Source organism: Arachis stenosperma, chromosome 7 (genome assembly GCF_014773155.1).
Source record: "Arachis stenosperma cultivar V10309 chromosome 7, arast.V10309.gnm1.PFL2, whole genome shotgun sequence".
Lineage (NCBI taxonomy): Eukaryota > Viridiplantae > Streptophyta > Magnoliopsida > Fabales > Fabaceae > Arachis > Arachis stenosperma.
This window is the reverse complement of record NC_080383.1, coordinates 87891472-87902345: the sequence shown is the minus strand read 5'-3', so window position 1 is coordinate 87902345 and position 10874 is coordinate 87891472.

Below are 10874 nucleotides of genomic sequence, written 5' to 3'. Positions count from 1 at the left end.
AAAAAAATTATTAAAAATATAAAAAATTTAAATTTTTAATATATTTATTTTATATATATTAAATAAAAAAAAATAATATTTTTATTAATAATAAATTTATCATATATTTTAAAATTATGTTTGTTTTTAAAAATAGGATAAAATAAGACACTAAAAATAAGACTAGGAATGTCAATGGGATAAGGCTAGGGCGGGGGCAGAAAATGCCTCCCTACTTCTCATCTCCGCCCTCAGATTTGCTCTCCATCCCCATTCCCATTCCCCATCGTGGGAGAATATTATTCCCCGTCTCCATTCTCCACGGGGCCCCATTCCCTGCGGGGACCTCATTCTCCATCTATCTGATAGTTCTAACTAATATTAATTTTCATATGATTAGAGCTGCAAGTATCCATCATAAACAAAAACAGTAATATTTTATACAAAAAATCTAAATGACACGATGGTGACTTTTTTGAAATAACGCAGTGGGGGGACGCAACCACGAGCAAAAGGACAGAGCAGTGGACGAAGTGACCGGGAGACGCAGCAACAGAGAGGAGAATGGATACGACGGCAAAGTTACGAAAAGGAACGCCGAAAATAGAAAGCACGACGCGCTGAGGGTGATGGCACGGTGAGATGTGACGATGCGGTGAGAAAGAAGAGTGGCGAAGGGGTGACTGCAAAAAGGTTGGTGGAGTATGAACAGCGTTAGGGATCTCTGAATTGAAGAAGGGTTTGTCTCCCATCTTCATCCCCGTGGAAAAAATTTTCCACCGTCGGATCTCTATTCGGGGTCAGTCCTCGCAGGGATCCCCGCGTCTCGGGGAGTTTTGTCATCCCTAAATAAGACATAAATGATAGAAATATAAAATTTAGTGTTTTTGTATTTTGTTTGATGATAAAGTAGAATAAATTATAAAAATTAAAAAAAAAATTATTTTTTTATTCAAAAATTTTGAGAAGAAAAATATAATAATAAAAAATATAATTATAAAAAATTAATAAAAATAATAAATAAAAAAATAAAAAATAAATTATATTTTTTGTTAATGTTTTTATATTCTTCTTATCAGAATAAATACAAAATACACTAATTCAATATCTCTAAATATAATGTATTTATCTATATCTCATCTGTCAAATATAATTTTATATCTTTATATTCCTGTCTCATTATCCTTATAAACAAACGCATCTTAAGAGAGCATAAATTGACTAAACTCTAATTAATATTAAATAAAGTATAATATACTATGAATTAGTTTAGCTAGCAGAATTGTACAAATTGCTTAGCTTTCGGCGTAAATCTAGAATAAAAGAATATATATATATATATATATATATATATATATATATATATATATATATATATATATATATGTGTGTGTGTGTGTTTTTTTTTTTTTTTGGATAGTTTTTATATTGTCCCTTACAATAGGATCAATTAATTTGGTGGTAATAGTCTGCGATGTACATTCAATGCAACATGGATTTTCGGCATATAATTTAACAAGTTTCCTTAAAAGTATTTTTAAAACATTTTTTTAGTTTATATTCTTAAATTTATTATAGTATATACATTTTTTAAAACTTACGAATATATATAATCTAAGTAATTGTAACAATCTTAGGAAACTTATTAGAAAAAACCGTTTTCTAAAGATGAAAATCATGCATTTAAACAAGAATTTTCATTGAGCATTTACAATGTGCGTCCCTGCTGCCTGCTGGTACATATCCGTTTGCTTATCAACTTGACTACTTGCTCTATATTTTCTTTCCTATAGTTCCGACCACTATTAAATGCAGAAGATGAGTGTCTTTATAGAAATTTGTCCTTCTAGGTAGCAAGTTGGTACGCTTGAAAAGATTCCAATTTAATGTACTCATACTATACATTAAACTGTGAATGATCTATACTGTGTATTAGTATTATTTGGGAAAACTTTGGCTAAATCAAATTCCAATACATATCCAAAGGCAGTATGTCATATCATTGACATGACAGAAATAATGTTTACATTTTTTTTCATATTTTTTTAGTACAAAAATAGTTTATTTCTTTCACCTTTTATTATTCACTTCTAATATAAAAGAAAATAGAAAATGGAAAAAAAAAATATATATATATATATATATATATATATAAAGTATGCATATAATACTACTACTCTTGACTTAAATAGTTGATAAGAGAAATTAAATATTAGGGAGAAAAGAAATGAATCTATTATTTTTTATTTTTTTTAAATTTTTTCTTAAAAATTATATAACTATTAAAGGAGTTTTAGAATTATGAATTCTAAACGAGAGAGAACAGAACTCCAAAAAAAGAAAAAAAAGACAAAGAAGTAAAAAATAGAAAGCAAAAGCTAAAATTAAAAAACAATAGAGAGAGAACGAATACACTCACCCTTCTAAAATTACAGCAATAGCTTATATATACACAAGATAAAGATATATATAACTGCCTTATTACCAAGACTCACTCAAAACAAAATATACTACGAAATAAAACAAAACTAACTACTTCTCTAATTCTCTTATAAATAAAAATTTAGAATCTTTAGCTTTTCTTTACTTTACACCCCCTCAAATTCGAGTATGGTCAAAGAGCAACTCGCAGTTTGATGATCAATCTCTCAAAAGATGTAGCAGATAAAGGCTTGGTAAGGATATCTACAATCTGCTCAGCACCTAGAATGTGCACAATATATAGAGAGTTGTTCCTCAACTTATCTCTAATGAGTTGAACTTCAAGTTGAAAATGGTTTGTCTTATTATGGAGGATTAGGTTATGTATAAGGAGGACTGTGCTCAGGTTATCACAGTGAATCGTACGAGGAGTCGACAGAGAGACATCTAGTTCATAAAGAAAGTTTTAATTTGTAGCCAGACCAATTCAACTTCACAAAACACTAAGCTCCTGAATTCTGCCTTTGTAGAACTCCTGCTTATAATAGACTGCTTCCTACATGATCAAAACACTAAATTAGTCCCAAAATAGATACAAAATTTAGATACTGACCTTCTATCCTCAATGTCAGCAACCCAGTCTGAGTTTGAAACCGCATAAAGCCTTGTGTCAGTGCATCTGTGAAAGGCCAAGCCGAGTTCCTTCGTTCCTTGCAAGTATCTAAGGATCCTCTTTGCAGCTTTTCAGTGAGGAAGAAGAGAAGAATGCATGAATTGACTAATTTTGTTAACTACAAAGGAGAGATCCGGTCGAGTGATGGTAAAATATTGCAAGAAACGAACCACAGTTCTTTGCAATTTTGAATCTTCAAAAGCTTCAGCACCTGAAGACAAAAGTTGCAAAGAAGAAACTATTGGAGTTGACATAGGAGAAGCCTCTCCCATGCCTACTTTGGACAATAAATCTGTCATATATTTTGTTTGAGACAAATGTAAGATTCCATCACGTGTATGTTGGACTTCAACATCCAAAAAATAACTCAAAATTCTTAAATCTTCTGATCAAGCTGCTTAATCATAGAATTTACATGAGTAGATTTATTTCCAGTTATAATTATATCATCGACATAACACAAGATATAAATCAAAGAATCTATAGTTCTTCGAATAAATAAAGAGGTGTCAGAATTAGCACTTTTTTTAAAACCAAACTGATTCATGGTCTTATTAACTTCAGAAACCTTTTCCTTGGGACTAGCATTAAGTCATAAAGGGACTTGTTCAACCTACAAACATGAGTATCACTCTATTGTTCAAAACTAATAGATTAGGACATGTAAATAATATGTTGTAAATCTCCATTTAAAAAAGTGTTGTTGAAATCAAATTGTTTAATGACCAAATTTTTAGAGAGAGCTATACTTAAAACTAGTCTAATAGTAGTAGGTCGGATAACTGGGCTAAAAACTTGTTTAAAATCAAATTTCTCTTGCTGATGAAACCCTTGAGCAAGTAATCCAGCTTTATACTTTTGAATAGACCCATCAGGTAGCCTTTTAATAGTATAAACTTATCTACAGCCAATGATTTTGGCATTCTATGGTATAGGAACTAAATCCCAGATTTTTGTTCTCATAAGAGCATTATACTCTTCAATCATAGCTCTATGCCAAATTGCCAATGTGAAATACTAAGAGCATTCTTGAAAGTTTTTGGTATATAATCTGCGTGAGAAGTATTGTTAACAATAGCAATATAGGTCTTTGGTTTAGAATGTCCAATTTTAGAATTAGTAGCCATGGAATGAATATTATGAGATTTTTTAATTTGACTTGACTTAGTATGTTGAATTTCACTTCGCTCAAGAGATGGAAGTATAGGAGAATTAATAGCTAAGGGGAAAGAATAAAAATGCTGACTGTTAAGGTTAGTATCAAAATCTTGATGATTATTAGTATCAAAAGCATTGGAATTATGAATGGCAGTGATAATGTCATTTTGGAAAGCAGAATTAACAGCACAATTATCAATAAAAGTAATAGTATTATTAGTATTATTTGGTAATAATGAAACAGTAACCATTGAAGGAAAAATAGTACTTAATACTTGATCATTACTGTCACGAACCTGTGAAGAATTCTCAAAAAGAAATTTGTGAAATAATTCAAGATATGAAAAGTCAAATTTACTAAACTTCACATGCCTAGAGACATAAATCCTGCCAGTAGAATCAAGATATTTATAACCTTTATAATTTGTGGCATAGCCTAAATATAAACATTCGTGGAATCTAGATTCAAGTTTATTGCTAGAATAAGGTCGCAGCAATGGATAACAAGAACAATAAAAAAATTTTCAAAAAATTATAATCTGATTTCTAATATAATAAAACTTCATATGGTGATTTATTTGCCAAAACAGAAGTAGATAATCTAGTAATTAAATATGTTGAGGTAATAACAGCTTCATCCCAATAGATTAAAAGAATAGATACAGTGGATAGCATAAACAAACTCATTTCAATGAGGTGTATATGCTTTCTCTCTGTATAGCTATTTTGCTCAGGAACATAGAGACACAAAAATGATGTAAAATGTCTTCTTGTGTCATAAAATTAGCAAAAATAAGATATTTGTATTCACTTCCATTATCAGATTGGAGTTCCTTAATTTTACAGTTAGTAAGGTTCTCTATGAGATGTTTATATTGTTTAAAAGCATATAACACATAAAATTTATTAACAAGCAAAAAGGTACAAGTATACCTACTAAATGCATCTATAAATGTCACATAGTATTGATAACCAAGATGAGAGATAACAGGAGCAGGCCCTAAACATCACTAGAAACAAGTTGTAAATGTACATCATAAGATGTATTAGAATTAGAAAAAGGTAGTTTATGCATTTTAGCTTCAGCACAATTTTTACAGATCTTAGAAATTGAATCAAAATTAAAACTATTATAAGCTATATTATATTGATTGAGAACTAATTGAACTATTTTGGTGGCAGAATGACCTAAGCATTTGTGTCACAGAACAAAATTAGAACAGAAAATAGAAAAACATAAGGAATATTAGGGGCTGATGAAGATTGAGGCATAGCAACATTCACAAACTGATAAAAACCCCCTCTTCTAAAATCTTGTAAAAGAATTCTCTTGGTGAACTGAAAACAAACAACACAATAAGTTGCATGAAATTTAAAATAAACAAAATTATCTTGAGCAAATTTGGATAAACTTATTAGGTTCTTAGTGATGTGTGGTGTGTGTATGAGTTGTTATAATGAAAACTATCGTTTAGAATTCAAAAAATACAAAAATAAACTATCAATATGAGATATAGAGATACCTGAACCATTGCCAACTTGAACCTGATCAGGGCCAGTATACTCTAAACAAGAAAGCATGTTAGATTAATTTGGAATCACATGATGTGAAGATCTATTTGAATACTATGCTGGATTAGATATGGTAAATAGTGTAGCAAGAAAGGCTTGTGGATTATGGAAAGATGGAGTTGGTGGTGGATGAGTGGAAGCTGTGAAATTCTTTATGTTGAAGAGGATTCAGAGTAAAAACCATAAGTGTGTGGCTTGAATGATTGAGACTGAGAAGGGGGTGGAAGTTCTTGATTAAATCGATGGAAGCAGTGCCAAGCAATATGACCAAAATGGCCACGTACTTCACACTGAGGTTTGGGAGAAGTATAGAAGGACCTTCCTCTTCTGGTTTGTCTTCGTCTTCCTCGTCTTCCTCCAGCTCCACGATTGAAATTTGGAATGGATGGAAAGGAGGTTTGTGTGAGGTTCGCTTACATCACCAGATTCTCTGGCTTTCGATACTTATCAAGCATTTCATCGTGAGTTAGCAGCATAGTTTCAATCTCACAAAACTAAACATTTCTGGTTTTGAATTGACAGTATTCATAAGCATTTGATAATCTTCATTAAGTCCTTCAAGAATAGCTTTAACCTGTTTTTCTGATTTGAGAGGCTTTCCCAAGGCTGAGAGAATCTGCAATGGTTTTGATTTGGGAAATGTACTCTAATGCTGTCAGATTGTGTTTCTTGATAATATTGAGTTGTGCCTTCAATTGCTTGATTCTATATTTTATTAACTCCTCAAAATAAGCCTCATTCTTGTGCTAACTTTGATGGCTATAGACACATCCAACCATTTTTTGTTTGAAAACTGAGTCCATAGAAGTCAATAACCAGGAAATTAGGTTTCGGTCATCTTGGATCCATTGTGTGTATTGAGAAGATTAGATCCCAACAAGTTAATTTTCTGAGTTATCAAAACGTGTAGGTATCTTTTTTTAATGCAGATGATCTTCCAATGCTTGTCCTTTAATAGCTGCTAGGGCTTGTTGCTCCCATGTCTTGTGGTTATTTTCTCCCAACTTATCTTAAATTGGATAAAATTGATTGAAAATTTGAAATGGAATCTGATTAAAAGTTGAATTGACAGCATTTGAATCTTTGTGCTAGGGATAGCAGAATTATCAAAAGGTGAGCCTATGGATTTTCAAAAAGAGAAAAAGACTAGACTCTAAATACCATAAAGAAATTTTAGAACTGTGAATTTTGAACGAGAGAGAGCAGAACACTAAAGAAAGAAAGAAAGAAAAGACAGAATAGAAAAAAATAGAAGGCAGAAGCTAAAATTGACAAATAATAGAGCCCTTCTAAAGTTACAGTAGTAGCTTATATATATATATATATATATATATATATATATATATATATATATATATATATATATATATATATATATATATATATATAACTGTCCTATACCAAGACTTACTCAAAACAGAATATACCACTGATAAACCCCATTTGTAGGGTTTATCTTATGCTTCATTTAAGGGATTTTATGACCTTTTACCCACATTTATTCAATGAAATAGCATGGTTTTATAACTTCTCCTTTAATTGTGCTTAAGAGTGAAAACATGTTTTTTAGGTCTTAAAATAGCTAAATCTAATTCTCCTTGATTCCATTAGATGCCTTGATATGTTTGTTAAGTGATTTAAGGTTTAGGAGGCAAAGATTGGATCAAGGGAATGAAGAAAGAAGCATGAAAAGTTGGAGAACTCATGAAGAAATGAAAGAACCGGAAAGCTGTCAAGCCGACCTCTTCGCACTTAAACGACCATAACTTGAGCTACAGAGGTCCAAATGATGCGGTTCTAGTTGGGTTAGAAAGCTAACATCCGGGGCTTCGAAACAATATAAGATTTGCCATAGTTGCCACATGTATGGTGGCGCGCACGCGCATAGTACGCACACGCGCCGTTGCTGCCACCTGGTCCACTTAAAGCAAAACGTGGCCAGCAATTTTAGAAGCCTTGTGGGCCCAATCCAACTCATTTCTGATGCTATTTAAGCCAAGGATTGAAGAGGAATCAACTAACTTTTAACCATTAGTTTAGTTTAGAAGTTAGAGTTAGTTTCTAGAGAGAGAAGCTCTCTCTTCTCTCTAGAATTAGGATTAGGATTAGGTTTGGTTTTTAGATCTAGGTTTTAATCTTTGCTTTCTTCTACTTCTACCTCTCAATTCTTTGTTGTTACATTCACCATTCTTCCATTCTTTTGTTGCAATTTCCTTTATGTTGTTTTTATGCTTTGTTGTAGATCTACTATTGTTCCTTCCATTTTCCTTCAATTAAATAAGAGGTAATTCATAATAATTGTTCTTCTTTGCTTTTCTATTGTTGATCTCTTGCCTTTGTAGTTAGATCTCTCTTTAATTCTTGCAATTTATGTTGTTTACTTTTATTGCCTTTTATGTGTTTGTTGAAATGCCTCTTCTAGATATAGTATAGATTTTGTTCCTCTTGGCCTAGGTAGAGTAATTAGTGACACTTGAGTTATCTAATTTCTTTGTTGATTGATAATTGGAGAGATTGCTAATTGGTTTGGAATGCACTAAAGCTAGTCTTTCCTTGGGAGTTGGCTAGGACTTGTGGCTCAAGTCAATTCATCCACTTGACTCTCCTTTCTTTAGTAAGGGTTAACTAAGTGGTAGCAATGAACAATTCTCATCACAATTGAGAAGGATAACTAGGATAGGACTTCTAGTTCTCATATCTTGCCAAGAGCTTTGTTAGTTGTTAGTTTATTTTCTTTGCCATTTATATTTCTTGTCCAAAAGCTTAAAAACCCCAAATATAATTCACAACCAATAACAAGACACTTCATTACAATTCCTAGGGAGAATGATCCGAGGTCCAATACTTCGGTTTATAAATTTAGGGGTTTGTTTTAGTGACAAACAACTTTTTGTATGAAAGGATTAGTGATTGGTTTATAAACTATACTTGCAACGAGAATTCATTTGTGAATTCTAAACCGTCAAAAATCCAATCATCAACCACCAAATAAAATAAAACTACAAAACAAAACTAATTACTTCTCTAATTCTATTATGAATAAAGATTTAAAATCTTTACCTTTTATCTCCTTTATAGCTATTACACTTTATTTAACATTTTAAAATGAATTTAATTTTAATAGCTGACAATATAAAAGAGTTTTACACGTATATCTAATTATATATTATTGTGTCAGCAAAAATAATTATTTTCGACAATCAATGTGTGAATAGTCGTTTAAAGCAACAGATATAATTAAACGATGTTAATGCATTAAAATTTTTAAAATTCATGAAACTTTTAACCTAAAACTTAAATAGAAGAATAAAATTTTGCAAAACTTTATATAGAAACAAATTCTAGTTGATTGTCAATTATAAAGTAGAGGTCAATCCACAAAAATTGATTCTTCTCTAAAACAAGGCCATTGTAGCAGAAACATTTTGGGAAAATCTGCCAGCTGTGGCAGCACCTTTAATTTCTTATTGTCCTTGCTCTTTCAATGAATATCAAATGTGAAGTCTTGATTTCATCTAGTCATTTTGTGATTGTACTATAATTTCTGTGCATTCTTTAATTTCTTCCTTTGACACCAAATTTTTTTTATTTTTGGTTTACCACAGTATTTCTCAATCCAACAGGAAAAAAATTAATCCGTCACGATACTAAACTTTATTTAAGGATTTGTCATTGGCCAATGAATTGCTGAATGTGCCGATTACACTTTATTTTCATATAGGCTTGATCTCATATGCTATGCTTGTTTTCTAGACTTAGCTGATTCTAATTTTGTTTTTCTTATTTGTTATGGTATGATCTGTCTTGCTTGCTGAATGAACTACAATTATTTGCTTTGTTTGAAGCCTACAATACTAAACACACAAATCAGACTAAGCTACGAGTTCGTGTAAATAAATGTCAGAAGCTTGATTTTTTTTTTTACATACAATAATTTATTAACTAATAACAAATTCTTAAATAAAATTTTAATTTATAACAAATTAATGTTTATTCTGTCAAACTAAAAAATATTGTAAAAAAAAAAACTACACCAATAATTTAGACTATTAATTCATAACCTAACTAATATTTTTCATCATCAATTATATACATATCTTTTATCAATCTCGTTAAGTTAATAATGAGAAATGCAAACAACATAAATAATAGATCATATTTCAGGCTTACTAATAAAGATTATATCTAATTAATTTAAAATTTAATTTTAAAATTAAATTTATTTTTTTAAATTTATTATTTACATTGTTAAAAAAAATGTTATTCCTCTATATTTTCTCATCTTTTATCTTTGTCTTCATTATTAGTATCTGAATTTAATAGATCCATCATGAGTGAACGACAAACAAATTAATAAGCTTTAAAATGTTAAAATACAAATGAAAATTTTCTGTATCATACTTTAAAAAATTAGATTACATTATAACTGGATTGTAAAATTTTTTTTACACTCCTAAGGAGTTAAAAGTCAATAACATTTCAATTAGATATAAATTATATAACTCAACATATTATTGATGAAAATTTAACCTTCAATTTTTTGCGTATTGATGAACTTGTTGTATAGTAATATTCACATTTAAATTTTTTCATATAACTATCTTTTTTAATAATTATATTTTTTAAATAAAAGACAACAAACACACACATACACATATATATAATAGCGCAGATTTAAATAAAGATATTTAAAATATCTTTAAATAAGAATGTTTGGTATCATGCATTGAATAGATTATTATAAATTAAATTTTTAACACGAGGTCTTATCATTATTATTTAAAGTATTGTTATCTCTTAAAATCGTTATTTTAGCTATGATACTAATTTTTTAATTTGTTTAAAATTTGAATTTTTAACAAAATTTTTATTGTTTTATCTTTTTATTATTTTTTATAATTTAATTATTTATTTTTTAAAATATTTTAATTTACTTGTTGATTTAATTTTATTCGTAGTTTATGTTTTTATTATTAACCTACGTTTTTTAAAACATATTTTTTTTAACTGTAGCTAAATAAACAATTTTAGAGAAAATTATTTTTTCTGCCTTATATGAGTGGTTGCTATA